General features: G+C 40.0%; 1 protein-coding gene and 1 non-coding gene across 16 annotated transcripts in view; one reads left to right on the plus strand and one right to left on the minus strand.

Moving 5' to 3' along the window:
• Window positions 1-20,005, plus strand: part of Mical3 (microtubule associated monooxygenase, calponin and LIM domain containing 3) — a 194,980-nt gene that overhangs the window by 54,986 nt on the left and 119,989 nt on the right. The gene's annotated exons all lie outside the window — the stretch shown is intronic.
• Window positions 14,576-14,659, minus strand: Trnai-uau (transfer RNA isoleucine (anticodon UAU)). The gene has a single exon. It is a non-coding gene; the product is annotated as a tRNA-Ile (tRNA).

The following is a 20,005-nucleotide window of genomic DNA, read 5'->3' on the forward strand; positions in this document are numbered from 1 at the left end:
GGCACATACCTTTAATCCCAGCTACGGGGCAGGCTGAGTCAGGAGGATCCCAAGTTCATGGCTAGCCTGGGCAACTTAGCAAGCAAGGTTCTATTTCAAAATAAAAAAATTTTTAAAGGGGCTGTGGCTATAACTCAGTGGTAGAGTACATACTTGTCTAACATGTGCTAAGCCCTGGGTTCAATCTCTAGTACTGCAAAGAACAAAAAAACTTCAATTCATCCCATAAAGATCTGAGTGTGTGTTGTGAGTCTGGCCTGCCTAACTGCTGGAATAGCAACCCAACTGAGAGAAGCCTGTTGTCACCTGAGAGCTTATAGTCTAGTGGGACTTAGGAATACCTTTATCAGGGAAACGGAAGTTTCCTCTGGATCAAGTGCTTCTCAAGGCCTGCCCTCAGTCTAATCTAATTCCTTTTGAACTTTGATAGCACCCATTATCATTCCCGTAGCAGCATCCCTGACTCTTTCACGTAGGACAGACTCATTTATTTGGAAATGAAACATTAAAGGAAGGAAATAACAATAAGCTTTCTTTCTTATACTTAAGGAATATTGCAGATTCTTCAAACTGTGCTCTTACAGGGTCTTGAAAATTCATAGCCCACAGCTTCTGTCTTCTGACACTACCCTCTGCCCTAGAGATGACCCCCAAACCCCCTCCAACCCTGGTCCAGGAGCATACTGAATGAAGTACAGCCAGAACTTTAATTTCTTTTCTCCCAAAAACCATTTGCCAAAAACCAACTGCCATAAGCTCTTTGGGTTCCAAAATTCCATCTGCTCTGGACTCAAAGCCAGCAACCTACCAAAGTTTTTCTACAGATTTATTAATTGCCACTTAATTCAGCACCAATGAGATTAGCTAGTTTTAAAAGGGCCTAGAGGATATATTCTACAGGTACCTTGTCCTAAAATGCCAATACCTGATGGCCAAGAGGCCCGGTGCCCCTTCAGGCATCTTTTTTTCTGATCTGGCAGTGGTTTCAAGTTACAAGTAGTCCTTGGCCCACCACTTGATTTTCTAAAACCCTTGTCTAATTTATCGCAGGCATAGGAGTACTCCTAATTGACCTGCTGGCTGTGGTATACAGAAGGTGAAGACTTCGGCTTGTTCTGTATACTGAAATCTAAAATCTGAGAGAACCCAAATACTAGAGCATTTTAAAAAGTGTTATTTGCTTCTGCGACCTTCTGTGGCTACGGCAGTGCTTACTCCAGAAGGCCATCCATATTGGAAAGGCAACCAAAGGATGCCACCTGCCCTCTCTCTGAGCTCCTGAACAGCTTTTGCACTTGCAGTCAGGTTCCACAGTTCAGGGCCATGATATGCCAAACATGACCAAGCTGACTTGAGCACATTTCCCCATTTGAGCACCTGGTTCCAGCAGAGATTCAATAAATATACCACTTTTATAATGCTTGCTTGGGGACAGGAAAAGCAAATGCATTCTGTTCTACCCAAGTAATTTGATTCAGATATTAAACACTGTAGACATAAAGATTTTGTCAGAAGACCTTATTAGTGACCCTATATCTCTGAAGAAATCTGACCAAAAACCCCAGAGCATCTCCACAGTGTGAAGGCAACAGGATTTAATAAACAATTCTCTAGGGTGACATGAGGAAGGGCAGCCCTTCCTGCCCTCTGTCTGCCTTAGTCCTGTAGGGCAACCTAACACATTCCTATTGGGCTTCATTCTCTGTTAGCAAAAACTCATCTGTTTACGTAAGTGACAAAAGCAGATATACAATGGTGAAGGCAGACAAGGAAGCTTATGACTCTTCAAGAGAAAGTCCATAACAAACTGAAACTGACTTGTTCATATCACTTCAGTCCAACTGGGCAGATAGACATTTGGAGTGAAAGCAAGAAAATACATTACTTCTTTCTCAGTCATACTGATAATTTAGGGAAGAAAGCAGTCAAAACATGCCTGTAATCCCAGCAACTTAGAGCCTGAAGCAGGAGGATCACAAGTTCAAGGCCAGCTTCAGCAACCTAGCATGGGCCCTAAGTAACTTAGTGGGAACCTGTCTCAGAAAAAAAAAAAAAAAAAAAAAAGACTGGGGATGTGGCTCAGTAATTAAGTACCCCTGGGTTTGAACCCTAGTACCAAAAAGAAAAAAAGAAGTTGGAGAGTGTATGGAAGACTGAAATCACTACTTAACCATGAGATGAAATTTCCTTTCCTACTTTGAGAAAGGCCTGTGACATTTTAGTTTGACTGAAACTTTTTGTTTACCTGTAACCTAGGTGTTAACAGAGCAATAAATTTGACTAAATAGCAAGGAGGGTGGTGGTGGGGGTCATGGGACGGGATCCCAATAATTGCAAACTAGGTAATTGGCCTCTGGATCCTAGAGTGCCTTCATATTTCATCTCTCTGGTCAGAAACAGAAATGGGCTTGTTTATTCCTAATAGGTACTCCAACCATGCTAGATGCTGGACACCCTGAATAGATGAAGGGGAGAGGAGCCATGGACTATTCTCAATTCCTGACCTACACCAGGGTTTCTGACTGGGTAGGAGAGATTGAATGGTGCTCAGGACTAGAGGGATGTTCCTTTTTTTAGGTGTAACTTGAAGACTGGGGTTGTAGTTCGGTGGTTGTAGTTCATGCTAATCTAGCATGTGTGAGGCCCTAGATGTGATTCCCCAGGACCAATAAATGAATGCTGTAAATTACAATATATTCAACCATTAATTTTAAGTGTGCACATCAGTTATTTTAGTAAATCTGCCAACTGTGTAATAGTCACCACAACCTAGTTTTAGAACATTTTTGTGATCACCTTGGAGGAAATTTTTAATAATTCCCACCTGATTACAGTGATGGTTCAGTGAGGCATAGGAGACTGACTGAAGAAAGGAGTGATTATCCATCTGTTGCTGCCAATTTAGTAAGATGAGGGAAACTCAGAGCAGGTCACAACTATTCTGCCTCTGTGCTCAACCAGGCTTGGCTTGGAGATCTGGAAACTTATACTTTATTTTTTTTTAAATAACTATTGGTGAGAATAATACTTCCTCAATGAAAATGAAGAAATTCCTTAGTCTTTGGGTTTTCTTGGTGTCCCTTCTCCAACCATGTTTGAGTAGTTAACACGAGTTCCTCCATCATGACTAACTTTTGGTACTAGAGCCAGGGGATCAAATCTGTCACCTAAACCTTCAAAAAGGCATTGTCCCTTCCTCCTGACAGCTGGATATTTGCATCTACCCAGTGTGAAGTAATGGACTGTGAATCCAAACCTGGTAATTTGCTAAATCAGTGATCAAAGAAATGAAGTTTATGGAAAAGCTACTTTGACCTTGGGAACATCACTGCATAGGCATCTTAATTGATGGAATCCGTGGGACTGTAGGACTTTACAGATGTCTCATGTCCTGAAATAGATCTTGCCCAAAGGTCTCAAAATGTCTTCATATGTAAAGCCCCAAAAGAAGCAAAGGATCAAAAAATTAGAAATGGCTAGAAGACTAAAGGTCTGCAACTTCCCAGTACACACCATACTTCTTAGAAATGAGTACCATTTCCCTGACCCCATCCTAACTCTCTCAGCCTTAGCACTCCAGGATATCTGCCCCCTGCTTTGTACAGCCTGGCTTGGAAAAAGAATATCACAAGGGAGAAGTAGAAATACATCAAAAGCCACTCTGGCAAATGACAAAGGATTTAAAGCTGAACTCCCCTCCCCTGGTTTCTTTCCAAATGCATCTCTGACTTCTTAACATCACACTGTCCTAGTCCCATCTTTGTAATTCTTCCTCTAAATATCTCCATCAGAACTGATCTGGGTTAGAGTCAGCTATCTTGGTTTATTTCTGCTTTGGAGAGCATAACTAAGATTTCTTTCATGAAATAGTTGGTCCTGGAGTTAGCTAGCACTCCTCCTTATTCCTTCCCTGCTGCAGCCTGGAACCAAGACAGATTCAGTCAGTTTTCTTGGTACATGGGTAGCGGGAGTGGCATGGTGCATATCTACCTGGACCTTGTTAGATAATAAAAGGCCTTTTTTTTTTTTTTTTTTTTTTTTTTTTAACTGTCAGCCTCCAGCCTCCAGGCTTATTGCTCATCACAGCTAGCCCTCCCAGAGTGTTTACTTTTACTTACTTTCTCTCCTTTATTCCCTGTTTCCATCTCTAAGAAGCTGATTGGGCTTCCTCATAACCTGTCTCACCCCTAGGAACTTCAAAATCACTAGTACCTCTGGTGTCCTGGAATGTAAATTAAAAACAAAAGTCCTTTTCATTATTAGAAACCATACAGAGAGATGCCTTAGGGAACTCAACTTTGGTCACTTCCTTGTCCTTCTCTCACTCCCTCAATCAACAAGTTAATAATAAACTAATAATCATCATGCAAATGCCTTTCTCCTTTTTTGTAGTTCTGTAACATGGTGGACCTGGTAAGCCCTGGTGTTTTCTTTTTGCTTTCCTGGTACTTGCTGTGCTATACTTTTATTCTAGCACCTGCAGTTAAGTGCAGGTATAAACCTGAACTCCTCTTCCTACTGAATAGAGAGCTACATAAGCTAAAGCATACGAAGACATGGACAGAGTTCCAGAGCAAGTGGCAAGTGTTGAGAGGGAGGTACATGCCAAGGTGAGATGGAATGCAGAGAAAGAAGTGGTTAGATTTGCCTGGTGTTAGGGGAGGCTAAGTAGAGTCATTTCAGTGGAATCTAGAATGATCACCAGGAGTCTCCAGTGGACAAGGGAGGAGCAACACACTAAGCAAAGACAGTGATATGAGCAAAGGTAAGGAGGCTCACAGGAGTATATTTCCTGGAGAGTATGACTGGGGAAAAAAAGGTTTGTATTTGGAAGTTTAGGAAATAAGACTAGTGCTAGATCTTGAGGGATCTTTTGATTTGGATTATTTCCTGAAGTTAGTGGAGGTCTAAAGCGGGGATCAAATTTGCTCTTAAGAAAGAGTACTCTGGTATTCATGTGGGTGATAGATTGGAGAGGGGTTAAGGAGCTAATTAGAAATGTGAGAAAATAAATTTGTTTTTTTAAACCAGAAAAAAAATAAAAAGATTGAAGAGTTATTGTGATAGTCTGAGCTAGAAATCTTGTGTGTTTTCCTCAAAGTAATGATTGAGAAATGAAGTTTATGAAGTAGGATCCTAGAAAGTAGAACCAGCAGATTGTACAGAGAGGGTGAAAACAGAAGGGTCTTAGATGACTCCAGATTTCTACTTGGGGGGTGGATGGGATGGTAGTGACATTTGATTTTATGAGAGAATAGGAATTAGGGGAGAATAGAAGTATTCAGTTTGGGGCTTTGTCAGTTTAAGGTGCCTGTGAGATAGCTAGATGGAGTTGTTTGTATTTCAGGAGTAAGGTCAGAGAGATAAAAACTTAGGATCCTCCAATATAGAGCAGTAGATGAGAGAGTAGGAGCCATCTGAGAGATGCAGAGAATAAGGAGAAGCAGGAGGCAAGTCTCACAGAGCCAAGGGAGGGAGCTTCCAGGAAGAGCCAAAGAGAGGGAGCAAGTGAGATCAAGTTTCCAATTAGAAAGTCATTGTTGACCTCAGTGGAGTGATGGAGACAAAAGCCAGATTGGACAGGGAGTGAAAAGATGAACAGAAAGGTCATTAGGAGGTTAAGAAATGGTGTCATCAAAAGCAGACTTGGTAGACTGCTCTTTCAGGAAGTCCAGTGGTAAAATCAAGGGGAGGAGGTCAGAAAATGAAAGAGGGTACAGAGTGAAGCTGTGTGTCAACGTGTGCATGCCCCCTACGTGAGTGTTTAAAGATGAGGGGAACTCCAGCATGTTAGTAGGATTAGGGGAGAGGAGACTGGTAGTGAGAAAGGTTTAAAACATGACACATGGATGGTGATGATGTTTGCATAACATATGAACATACTGCATGCCACTGACCTACCTGAACATTGAAAAGTGGTTAAAATGAGGGAGAAAAAGCATTTGAGTAGGAGATAGAACTAGATTCCAGGGAGAACAAAGGGCATAAGATAGACATTCTTTGACCAGGAAAACCTTTCTCTGAAGGTAGAGGGAGCCTGGAGAGCCAGAAACCTCAGCCCACTTCCCAAGAGAGATTAGTGAAGGACATATTATATTTTATTTATTTATTTTTTGAGTGTGGGAGGTACCGAGAATTGAACTCAGGGGCATTTGACCACTGAACCACATCCCCAGCCCTTTTTTGTATTTTATTTAGAGACAGGGTCTCATTGAGTTGCTTAGTGCCTTGCCATTGCTGTTTGGTTTTGAACTTGTGATCCTGGTGTCTCAGCATCCAGATCTGCTGGGATTACAGGCATGCACCACCATACCCAGCCCATAATATTTTAAATATTTCTCTATCATGCAGGAGGCAGGGTTATTGAGAGTGGAACAGTGGGATGAGGATGAATAAGCATCTGAGACACAGAACCAAGTCTGGAGGAATCAGCAGGCTCTGTGGAAAGGACCACTGAGCACTATTAAGGCCCCGCCTATGGTTGGAGATGGTTATCCTTCCTTGAATAAAGAAGTGCTGCCTGTCCAGATGTCCAGGGCTTATGACAGCTTCATGGTTTTCTGATGCAGATTTTGAAAGCACACAATTTGGAATTAGGAATATTATGGGTTTTTCACTTATCTCTCTCTAGAGAAGTGGAATGGGGGCTTTTGTGTAGCATTTCATGACACTGATACTGCAGTTCTTTTCTAGAAACCAGTTTATTTTTATAGCAGACAGTGATTCTGAAACTATTTGGCTGTTGAATCAAAGGTGCTTCCAGGTCTGGCACCTGCTGTGCTCTCCTCTCTTACAGGCAGGAACAGGGCCTGAGTGGTGTGGAGCTTGCTGAATAGAGCCTGTGTTAAGTGAAGCCCAGGGCAGATAGTGATCATGAACAAAAGCAAAGGTCTCCAGAGGCCAGAGAAGCATAATAGGTGTGATCTGGAGTCCTCTTATAGGTTTCTTCCCCAACCTGGTGGCACTTGCCTGAAAGCACTCAAACCATTTTCATTTTCTGTTATGTCTGTTTCATCTCCTCAAAAAATTCTGCGTGGATCCCTAGACACCTGGGCAGGATGGAGAAGTTCATTTATCTATCCATTCATTCATTAAAATGCTAATTACTCCAGCCAGAAACTGCTCTGGGCATGATGATTCAGCAAAAGAGGGAAGACAGACTATAAGTAACATGTGTATCAGGTTGTAGTAAATGCTTTGGAGAGAACCAGGGAAAGAGAGTAAGAAGTGGTTTTGTTATTTGGAGTTGGTCGGCAGGAACGGTGGGGTTCGCAGTTTGTGTAATGCTAGGGATTGAACCTAGGACTAAGCACACACTCTCCTACTAAACCACACTCCCCCTGCCTGGGATAAGAAGTTTTTTCTTTAATTTTTTTTTTTTTTTTAACTCCCTTTGGGGAGGGGTTTTACTGGCCATTGAACCTAGGGGCACTCTACCACTGAGCTGCATCTCCAGCCTTTTTTATATTTTGTTTTGAGACAGGGTCTGGCAAAGTTGCTAAGACTGACCTGGAACTTGCAGTCTTCCTACCTCAGTATCCTGAGTAGCTGGATTTACAGTCCAGTGTTACTGCACCAGCTTTAAGCCTTCTTTTTAACCTTTCCTTTGGCAGCAAGAAGTATGCTGGAGGCAAGGATTGGGGAAGCAATAGAAAGAGGTGAGAGAGGAAGGTGTTGAGGGTGCAGATCCCCTGGGGTCTTTTTATGGGATCCATAAGTTCAAAACTGTCTTCATAATAATACTAAGATGGTGTTATTTAGAGGCTGCATGATGTGTGATGTTGCAACAGTTGAAATGCAGAAACAGGAGAACCCAACTGTCCTCTTAAACCATATAGTAGAAAGATTTGCAAAAATGTGAACTAGCATTACTCTCCTAAGTTTCTATTTTGGAAAATAATTGGTGTTTTTTTGCCCCATAAAATATGTGAATAATGTCAATATGTGATAAATATTTTAAGGTGAATTAATAAATAACTGAAACTTTTTCTCAGTTTTAAGGTTATATATAGTAAATGTTAAGCATTCTTTGGGTCCTCAATAGTCTGAGAGGGAAAAGTTTGTGAAACCCTTCTTATAGGGCCTTTAGCCATAGTAGAAGTGTTGCTTTTATACTGAGATGAGAAGTCCTGAATGAATCACAGAAGAGTTCTGGAGAGTAAGTGTCTTAAAGGCTGAGCATAGAAGAGGTCAGCTGTGACTCAAACTGTGGACAGATTAAGGGAAACGATTGACCATTGAATTCGACAATGTGGGAAATCATTTAGGACTTGATAGGTAAAATAGTAAAAACAAGGTCTAATGGTTGTGAGTTCAAAAGAGAGTGAGAAAAGGTGTGTTCAAGTTATTAAAGATGATAGTACTTGAAAGGCATAGGAATGGTTTTGTTGAAGGAAAGGATTGATGCAGGAGAAAGGGATCAATGGAGGAAGCAATATGGTTAAATGAGGGAGGAGTGGGGTCAGGTACACAGGTAAAAAGGGTAGCTTCTGGTAGATGTGAGGATTGTTGTCAGTTCATTGTCAGGAGGAAGGCAGATGAGATAGGCGTAGCCTTGGATTAATGATAATGATTAATGATTGTTGAGGAAGAATGCTTAGAAGGTGAGGAACTTGAGATCATTCAAAAGAATGGCTGAAGGAACTGAGGGAATTGTGTAGAGAGCAAATATTTGGAAGACCTGTCATTTGAAAGAGGAACTAATTTTGTTCTGGATACCTTCAAGAGGTAAATTTTTGATCACTTGGTGAAAATCTACTAGCAGATGATTTTGGCATTTACATAGAAATTGAATCTTTGAGACATTTCAAGCTGCTCAAAGATGGCAAAAATTAACTTCATAAGGCAGCCTGTCACGGCTGTCTGCATAACCTGGAAGGTTGGAAGAGTCAGCATAGGAAGACTGATAAAGTATCTTTCCCATGCTATTTAACTTTGACCATGATGTTTTGTATGATTCCTTGGCAGTGATAATAGACAAACTAGACAACTGAAAGAAATCCCCACATCTATTCCAGTTTAACACCATTTGAATGTTAGGAAAGCATTTTAAAGCCTGAGAGAGAGAGGTAATTATGACATGGTGAGATACCTTTAGGGGACCCATTGCAGAGTACCTTTATGGGGCCTTGCATTTTTTGCCGAGGGCTCTATAGTAATCTTTATGGGGTATTTATGTTGCCGAAAGCTCGGTCCTTGTCCCCAGTGCCAATCTAATAACAGGACATGGTTTTGAGAAAAAGGAAAAAGAAGTTTTATTGCTTTACTAGCAAAGGAGAAACAGGGGACTCCTGTCCCAACAACTGTGATTCTGCCCATCAGCAGGAACAGGGGGCTTTTAAAGAGGTGACTCCAGGAGTGCATTCCATGTATTTTTTATTGGAGTTGTAATTCACTTGTTAATCTGGGAGATAGTCATTCCTGAGACCTTCTGGTACCATTCCCAAAGTCTAGGTTACTTCATTCCTATGGTGGGTGTGTACTCAGGGACAGATAACTGCCTAGGATGGGAAAGAAGGTAATCCTGTTTCCCCTGAGATTAGGGAGGGGGAAAGATTAGGGAGAAGCAGGGAGAGAGGAAAAGAAAGAAACATGTCCATTTTAAAAATCACTTGCAGTGGCAGAGCAGCAAGGGTTTATATTCAAAGCATAAAACTGTTACATTTATATCTCTTTGGACTGCTGGAACCTTCCTGTTCTGGGAGCACTTATGCTGAGCACCTGCCATGTACCTGAAACCGGGTACACAGTACTGAGCGAGAGTTGGGACCGGTTGTGTTTCACCACATCCTCAGTGAGGCTTTCTCCATCAAGACTGGTCATCCAGTCCCTAGTGTGTTGTGTTCTGCACCCTTCTATCCCCCATCTGGATCCTAGCAAGGCTTTCAGGTTAGTGGGGCACAAAGATGCTGATCTTTTAGTCTCACCATAACTCAGTTCTGTATATTTGACAGTAGGTAGGTTCACCTCCTATATGTTAGATGATTAGAAAATGCCTTATAATTGCTGGGTTCAGTGGCTCAAGCCTGTAAGGTAGGAGGATCACAAGTTCAAGGCCAGCCTAAGCAATTGTGAAACCCTCAGCAAGTTAGTGAAACCCTCTCTCAAAATAAAAAATAAAAAAAGGACTGGGAATATAGCTCAGTGGTAAAGTGGCTTGAGTTAAATCCTCGGTAAAAAAGAAAAAGAAAGAAAAAAAAGGCTTTATAATTGATTCCTTAAAGGTGTCACTGATGACTGGGGTACTAGAACCTGCTGAAGAATGCAGACTGATAAAGCCTGTGTTATTACTATTTTAGTTGATTAGCCTTTCAGCAATCAACAGAAAAAATTCCTGTGAAACCAGACTGTTCTATCTTCCATTTGTGAAAGGGTTTCATTTCAAAGGAACAGATGCAGTGATAAATTGTGACAAGAAAAGGAATTATATATTGCACAACTGTGTGGCACATCTGAATACCTGCAGGGATTTTGTTCTCAGGCAGAGGCTGAGTGATTCCATGGGCTTGTATTGTGATGGACTTCATTTCTCAAGCTGCATTCTTTTTTTAATCACATTTTAAAAATTCTAATTAGTTATGCATGACCGTAGAATGCATTTTGATACATCATACATAAATGGAATATAATTTCTCATTCTTCTGGTTGTAAATGATGTAGAATCCTACTCGTATAGTCATATATGTACATAGGGTAATAATGGCTGATTCATTCTAACTATCCTTCCTGTCCCCATCCCCGCTCCCCTCCCTTCACTCCCCTCTACCTAATCTAAAGTAACTCTGTTCTTCCCTAGCCTCCCTCCTTATTGTGAATTAGTATCCACGTATCAGGGAAAACATTTGGCCTTTGGTTTTTTGGGATTGGCTTATTTTACTTAGCATGATAGTCTCCAACTCCATCTATTTATTGGCAAATGCCACAATTTCATTCTTTAAGCCTGAGTAATATTCCTTTGGATATAAATCGAGGAGTGGGATAGCTGGGTCAAATGATGGTTCCATTCCAAGTTTTCTAAGGAATTCCCACCAGCAGTGTATGAGTGTACCTTTCCCTGCCTCCTCACCAACATTTATTGTTGCTTATATTCTTAATAATTGCCATTCTGACTGGAGCGAGATGAAAACTTGAGTAGTTTTGATTTGCATTTCTCTAATTGCTAAAGATGTTGAACACTTTTTCATTTATTTGTTGATCAATTGTATTTCTTCTGTGAAGTGTCTGTTCAGTTCCTTAACCCATTTATTGCTTGGGTTTTTTGGTTTTTTTTGCTGTTAAGTTTTTTGAGTTCTTTATACATCCTGGAGATTAATGCTGTATCTGAGGGGCATGTGGTAAAGATTTTCTCCCATTTTGAAGCTCTTTCTTCATGTAATTGATTATTTCCTTTGCTGAGCAGTCAAACTGTATTCTTAAGTGTTTTTTCATGACTAAGGACTTAAGCTCCAGATTTGGCAGGTATGAACTAAAGCATGGCTATACTACTTCCTTCTTGTTTTGTGACCTTTAAACTTCTTTAAGCTGCAGTTTCCCTTCTGCAAAATGGAGGTAATAGATTTACCTCACAGCATTGGTGAAGATTACATAAGGCATGACTCTGACACCTAGTAACTATCTGTATCATCATCTTGTCATTACTGAGGGAGTCTTCTACCTGCCTTGTTTTAACATTTAAGTGTGACTGGAACTCATGGCATTGATCTTATTAATCCTTGAACCCCTCCCTCCCTTGCCATTACCATACCTTCTAGAATATATCTAAGGGAGAGGGGAGAGTGATGATGGAACAAAATTGTGGAGTGTTTTTCTTTCCTTCCAAAAACAAAATTGAGATCTATTTCTGTTATATAGAGTAGCCATTTATTTAGACTATCATTTTTTGTTGCTGAGATTTATTTATGAACTATTAGGTAATAACAATGGTTGGGCCTTGCTATGTGTCTGGTACACCAACCATTTTACATTCATTACTTAATTTCTACAAAACTCTGATTTTTATGGATTTTTTTTTTTTTCATTTTATAGGCAAGGACACATAAGACACAGGACCTTAAGTAGGATGATGATGATGATGTGGTGGTGGTGGTGGTGGTGATACTGAGGATTGAACCCAGGTCCTTACAGATGCTGTACAAGTAAGTGCTCTACCACTGAGCACAGCCCAGCCTTTTTTATTTCACTTTCAGACAGGATCTCACTAAGTTGCCCAGGCTGGCCCCAAACTTGTGATCCTCCTACTTCAGCCTGCATAGTAGCTAGGATTATAAGCATGTGCCACTGTTCTTTCTGATTTTTTTGTGTGTTATTTTGGGCAGGCCTTGGTATTAGCATTAGTGTCTGTGTTTATTGGATGCATGATTTAGACAGTTTAATGTGTGTTTGGGCAACAGAACCACAATACAGAGGTCAATTTGTTTCTGACTCACTTCATTGCTCAGTTGTGTAGGTGTTCTTAACTTGGTTTTCATGAAGAAATAGGTTGTTGGCAAAGAGTAGAATTAAAAAGTTAGAAAAAGCATAGCATATGGGTTAGGGCCATGCTACTGTATTTCAGAATTAGATACTTGGAAGAGAACCCAGAGGTCATATGATTCAGGTTATTCTTGGACACCTTTAGAAAGGATCAGTTCACAGCCCAGGATGAGGTGGAGTGAGGATTCATCATAAAGTGCCACATTCTTGCTAGTTGAACGTCACAGAATATCACGGACTTTCCAGGTGACTCTTGATTTCTTAGGTACCACTTTTGGTAGCACATGAGAAAGCTTCTCTGCAACATCTGTTCTCCTTCACCTTCCCCAGTCACACAGGCTTCTGCTAATGTTTTTCCTCAGGACTGGCCCTTCAAGGATCAGCAGGCTCTATCTTTTCTTCACTGATTCAATAGAAACAGTATAGTTGTTACAGGTCAGGCTATAACCTCAAAGACCTGGTCCCTTCCCCAAGAAATCTTACAATTAGTGAAGAAGAGAAACATTTAAATAATGTCCTTATAGATGGGTAGGTGTAGATGAAGACTACTGTTGTATTAATAAAGAGCCGATCCATTGAGAGAAGAAAGGAATTCAGAATAGGGGTGGGGTGGGGATTATTTCCATGCTGTGTAAATATCTTGAAAAAGTAAAGATCTGAAGATGTAATATATACAGAAACAAAAATGTTAAAGGTTAAACACTTAACAGCTAGAAGTAGAAGGAAATGACCTCCACTTAATAAAAGCTGTATATGAAAAACCCATGGCAAATATCATACTCAATAGTAAAGACTGAAAGCTTTTCCTCTTAAAATCAGGAACAAGGCAAGAATGCCCACTTTAGCCACTTCTGTTTAACATGCCAAATGACTCTGGAAGTTTAGCCAGAGCCATTTGGAAAGAAAAAGTAACTACATTGAGGAAAAAAAAAAAGTGAGCCAGGCATAGTGGCTCACACCTGTAATCTGAGCTACTCAGGAATTTGAGGCAGAAAGATTGCAAGCTACTTATCAAGACCCTGTCACAAAATTAAAAATTGAAAAAGGACTGGGGATATAGCACATAGCTCAGTGGTAGAGCATCCTGTGTTCAATCCCCAGTACTGGTATTAGGGGAGGAAGAAAAGGAAAAAAGTGAGATTATATGGACTCTTATATTCAGAAAACCCTAGAGATTCCACCCAGAAAATCCATTAGAGTTAATACAGGAATTCAGAAAAATTAAGATGTAGTTAGTATTTTTATACATTAGCAGTGAATAATCTGAAAAGGAATTTATAATAGCATTTATGAAATAGCATCATTTAGAAAGAATAAAATACTTGGGAATTAATCAAGGAGGTGAAAGACTTTTACAATGAGACTAAAATATTACTGAAAGAAATTAAATTTAAATAAATGAGAACACATTCCATGTTCACGGATTAGGAGACTTTGTTTGGTTAATGTCAGTATTAGCCAAAATAGTATACAGAGTCAGTGCAACACCTGTCTAAATCCCAGTTTTTAGAGGGATTTGTTGTTGGTTTTGTTCTTGTTTGGTTTGGTTTGCAGAAATAGAAAAACCCATTCTAAAATTTACAGGGAATCTCAAAGTACCCCAAATAGCAAAAACAATCTTTAAAAAAGGAGGACAAAACTAGAGGGCCCATGTTTCCTGGTTTTAAAATTTACTACAAGGATATAGTAATCCAAAGTGTAGTACTGGTTTAAAGACAGACGTATAAGATAAATGGAGTAAACAGAGAGCCCCCAACTATACTCTTGCATGTATGGTCAAATGATTTTTGATAGGGGTGCCAAGAAAGGGTAGTCTTTTTAAACAAATGGTACTGGGAAAACTGGATATCCACATGCAAAAGAATGAATTTGGACTTTTATTTAATACCATTCACAAAAATCAATGCAAAATGGATCAGAGACCTAAATGTAAAGCCTAAAACACATTAGGACAAAATTTCACAGCACTGAATTTGACAGTGATTTTTTAAATTTTTAAATATGACACCAAAGGCGTAGGCAACAAAAGAAAAAAACAGACAAATTAGGTTTCATGAAAGTTTAAAAATAATGAACATCAAAAGACATTATCTTTTTTTTTTTTTTTTTGGGTGCTGGGGATTGAACCCAGGGCCTTGTGCTTATAAGGCAAGCACTCTACCAACTGAGCTATCTCCCCAGCCCAAAAGACATTATCAATAGAGTGAAAAGGCAACCCACAGAATGAGAAAGAGTGGTTGAAAATCATGTATCTGACAAGGGATTAATACCCAGAATATAGAGAACTCCTAAAACTTAACAAGAACAAAAATAACCCAATTAAAGAATGAACATTTTTCAAATGACATTTGAATAGACATTTTTCAAAAAAAGTTGTACAAGTGACCAGTAAGTACATGATCACTAGGGAAATGCAAATCAAAAGTGCAGTGAAATGCTACCTCAAACCTATTAGGGTGACTACTATCAAAACTAAGGGTTGGGGTTATAGTTCAGTGGTAGCATGTTTGCCTATCACGTGTGAAGCACTGGGTTCAATCCTCAGCACCAAATAAAAATAAATTTAAAAATAAATGTATTGTGTTCATCTACAACTAAAAAAATTTTTTTTAATTAAAAAACTAATACTAAGAAAAATACAAAAAAATAGTATTGTGGGAATGTGGAGAAATTAGAGCCCTGTGCACAAAAGGAGTTAGAGTCAGATGGTGATAATGGTTGCACACCCTTATGGCTGTATTTTATTTATTTATTTGTTTATGTTAGTTATACATGGACATAATACCTTTATTTTATTTATTTATGTGGCACTGAGGATCAAACCCAGTGCCTCAAGCACATGAGGCAAGTGCTCTACCACTGAACCACAACCTCAGCCCATGATTATATTTAACATTGTTCTGTATACTTAAATTGATTTAAGATGAGCTGGGTTCTGTGTCACATGCCTGAGGTCCCAACTACTTGAGAGATTGAGGCAGAAAGATCACTTGAACCCAGGAGTTGGAGACCAATTTGACCAACACAGCAAAGTCTGTCTGAAAAGAATAAAATGATTTAAGATGGGAATTTATAGTATGTGTTATTTATTTTAAAAATTGGGGAAGAATTAATGCATGACAAAAACTACTTTCCTTGTATTATTTTGAGTTGCTTCCTGGGTACCCAGAGACTCTTATCTGAGGAGCTGTGAGAAATACAGAGCTGAGAAGTAGAGTTAGAGAGGATGAGAAATCCTATTCCTAGACAGTTTTGTGGGGATTTTTTTTTGAGGGGGTGGCACTTTACCATTGAGCTATATCCCCTGGCCTTTTTATATTTTGAGACAGACCCTTACTAAGTTGCTGAGGCTGTCCTTGAATCTGTGATTCTCCTGCCTCAGAGTCTTGAGTGTGCACCCAGATAGTCTTTGATTTGGTCAACTTGTTGTCTCTGAAGGCATGACCTCAGTGTCCTCATTCAAATGATAGCAGCCCAGTCAATCATGTTGAAAAAAAATATGTCTAGATCTATTTTTGTGGATTTTTGGATACTTGTTTTTTGTGGCAAAACACTACGGAATCTCAATAATCTGATATGCATTTTTCAACTAAGTTTCCTCCTAACAGCATTCCAAAACAAGCATTCCTATACACCTACGATAATTCCAAAATCTATTTAGACGAGTCACATCTCTCACTGAATGGTCTAGGAAAAGGGTCACTTTTTAGATTGCTTTTTAAGATTTAGAGATTTGTACACCTAGTGGTACAGAAACACGAGAGAAACAAGCCTCACTCTGGTGAGTGATTCTTATTCTGTTGTTTTGTTTCTTTCTTTTTTCTAATTTTAAAGATAATTTTCTTCACTAACCCCCCCCAAACAACCACCCACCTATTCTAAGAGCTGCAGATTGAGCATTCTCATAACCACCCATGAGTCAGGGCAACCTTTCATTTTATTGTAAATAGAAACATGAACCTTCATGTTCTTCATAGGCTGTCTGTCTCCCTAGCACTTCCCTCTACTGCCAAGGAATGCACAGATCATCTGAGTCAGCAGTCAGCTGCCACGAGACAAAACATGCAGCGTATCAACAGGCAGAGATCTCACAGATGCTCCGGAAACCTGGCATCACTGTTTTTTCCTCTTCCTCCTTCAGGCTCCTCACTTCCCTTACCTCTATCTTTTCATATTTTGATTTTTCTGTCCTCAGAATTTCAAGTACCTTTCTGCCAGGTTTCTTGGTCTCTAGGTTCCTGTGATTATGAATGTTGATTTTCCCAAGACGCTTGGACAAATAGTACACAGATGGTCAAGGAGAAGTCAAGGGGAGCATGATTTGGTTTTGACATTGAGGAATGAGGGAAATGGGTTGGTTACAGGAATGGCTCTTCTACCATTCTGCCCAGCTATTCAGAGTGAGTCAGATGCCAGGTAAGTCCTCTTGCAAATGAGACAGTCCCAGTACATCAGAACCACAGAATAATGCTGTGATACTCTAGATTTGTCTTCCTGCTGCAGTCATCTGGCTCACAAAGGAGGAAAAGTAAGGCGGCCCAAGGGACTCAATCTCGTGTAGTCTTACCTTGAATGCCTGTCGCATTGTTCCAGGAACTGGTCTGCTTCTCTTTATCTGTTGTCATTAGTCCCTTCAGGTCAAGATCCTTTAGCCTGGGTACCTAATACTTTTCACTCTGCAGTTGAAACCTGTTCATTTGAAGGTGCGTTACAGGTTTACAGCTACAAAGGATTGGGACTGATTATTAATGAAGGTGTTCATCTGCTGTGGAATTTGATTTGGGTCTTCTATGTGGTGGTTAGTAGCTCTTTGGAAGTGAATATTTATTTCAGAATGGGCTACAACCAGCCAACAGGATAGTAGTCCATGCAGCACAAATGCCCTAGACACTCTTGAGGGGGAGGTATGAGCACAAAGCAGGTGTTATGACAGGGAAAAGGATTTTACAAATATTTGGTGTAGGGTCTTTAATGTGTTAGATTCAACAAGAAAGTAATGGTGTTCTCAGTCCTCCAAGTTTTGGCAACATCTGTTAAGGAACAAAGAAAAATTCTTTTCTTCCTTGACACAGGTATATCAGACACAGTGGGTTCAAAGTTTGCAAACATCTGTCTGTGACTGGTGAAATCAAGGTTGATTGTGAACATAGGTAGGATATGTGGGTTCAGGACAACACAATGCGTTCTGCTCACCATAAAGCAAGTAAAATTGCAGTTTCCCTACTTAGAGAGCAAGAGGCAGAGGGCCCCCAGTGTAGCACATACTGAGATCTTTGTTACCATTTGTTACCTGTTTTACCCTTTCTTCTGCCTCTGCATAAGCACATCTGTTTTTATCCACCCCTACTAGGTGTCTTTTTACTATCTGCCATTTTAAAGATAAGTCTTGACTTGTAAGAAAAAGATGGACTCTTCTTAGGAAGTTTAAAATATTTTTCTTGCTACTACCTAAATCAGAACCTTTATATAGGGGAAACTGAAGGTTAGTTTCCATTAATCTTATTTATTTATTTATTTATTTATTTGAGTAGCTATTTATTGTGGTGTTGGGGATGGAATCCAGGGCCTCACACATGCTGGGCAAACACTCAACCACTGAGCTACTCCCTAGCCCCCTAATTCTATTTCTTGCTGAACACTTGCTCACATGGATATTAAGACAAGCAGTAGGTATAGTTCCTAACATCCAGAGCTAGGAGAGGCTGTTGAGTAAGTAACATTTTTTGAGGTGAGAAGCCAAAGCAGTATGTTTCAGGTGATGAATTAATCACCTTCCACCCATCCTCCACAGTAGCAGAGAAGTATTGTGACACAGAAAACATGAAGGGGAAAGACAGTTCTCTCTCATAAAACTTAAGATACATTTCCAGGTGATTTGGTTTAATCATATAATATCATGGTGTGGTATGGAGAAAAACAGCATTATTTCTCCTTCATGATGGGACTCTGTTGCTCAGTGACTTGCCCAAACTAAGAGCTTCACGACAGAACCTTGTGAAACTTGGCACCAGTTCTCTGAGAATTGGTTGTCTTAGCACCTGCAGCTTGTTGGCTCCCCCTACCCTTACATTGGATCAGTAAATAGCAGGCCACTTCTTCCTTCTATTACCCTTCTTGCTTCTGTTCCCCTCCTGAGCCTAGCACATCAATAACACCCTTCATATCCTCCTATCCCCAAGAGTGAATCCTCCAAAGTTCCAACCCAGTCATGTTTGTAATTCTAGTGATAAATCGGGGATGTGATTGTGATGTACCTTCTAACTGGAGCACCAGGAACAAGTACTGTGACCAGGAGGATTTCTTCAACACAAGACTCAGAGAACTTCAGAATTGGGAGAGAGTTATAGAGGCCATCAATCATTCCTTCTTGTCTTCACAACAAAAAAATTGAAGTTTATGAGGCAAAGTGACTTCCGGGATCCTGCAGTCTGTGCAGGCACATGTGGCTCAGGATGGTGCCCTTCAGTCACACCCTATCCTAAATCTCCATTCTTCACATGGCTTAGATTGGCCCTTTGCCACCTACCTCCAAATAATGGTTGTAATAGTGATGATAAATAAAATGTATAAAGATGATGAGACAGATACCAGAGAGAAAGTGCATGAAGAAACACATGAGGTGCTGTCTTCAGCCTGTAAGCCTCTTTACAGTGGACACATCAAATGATAAATGTGTTCATATTTTTGATAAGTGGAAGGTATTGATGGCATCATTGTTATTGTTAAATATGATTATGAGCAAAATGGAATGGCTCTAAAATCTCCCCATCCTGCAATTCATGCTGATATTACATCTGAACTTCCTGCTTCTTAAACTTCTGTGACACTGCCCTTTCTCTGTGTTGTGTTTCTCATAATCTTTTCTAGTGGGGTCAGCTTTCTGCCAGTCTCTTGCAGGTTTGTTATTTCCAGAGCACATGTAAAGCCCATGACTTTTCTCAAGTTCCACTACCACTTGTACACTAAGGACTCCCAAACCTGATGTGCATCTCTAAGGACTCCCCTACTTCACATTACTCCACTGCCTAGTAAATGTTTCCCCATAGGCAGCTCAGATGCAACAGATTGAAAAGGGAGTTTACTAGCCCATCTTCACAAATGAGTACTTCTATTTTTAATTGATTGGCTTGCTCTCACAGTTTCCCAGTGGCCTAAAAATGGAAAACTGGGAATCATTTTTTGATTCTTTGATCTTTATCCCTCACAGGACTGCCTGTGTTTTAGTTTTCTCACGTACCATACTTCTCCTTACCTGGCTAACACTTACTTATTCTGAAAGACTCTGCTATCATGTCTTGTAGGTTCATCTTTAATGAGGACCCTACCTCTCTGAGATTTCAGTACTATTTTCTTTGTTCCTCTCTCTCTCATGGTACACTATATCATTCAGTTTATTTGTCATTCTCTAGACTGTAAAATCCTTGAAAACAAGGGCTGTCTTGCTCATCTTTCCACCTCAATATCTTGGATGGTCCCTGGAGCATTTCAGTATGCATTTGTTGAATGAATGTGTTATCATTTGGGATCTCTGCTT

The sequence above is a fragment of the Sciurus carolinensis genome, chromosome 4 (assembly GCF_902686445.1).
Source record: "Sciurus carolinensis chromosome 4, mSciCar1.2, whole genome shotgun sequence".
Classification (NCBI taxonomy): Eukaryota; Metazoa; Chordata; class Mammalia; order Rodentia; family Sciuridae; genus Sciurus; species Sciurus carolinensis.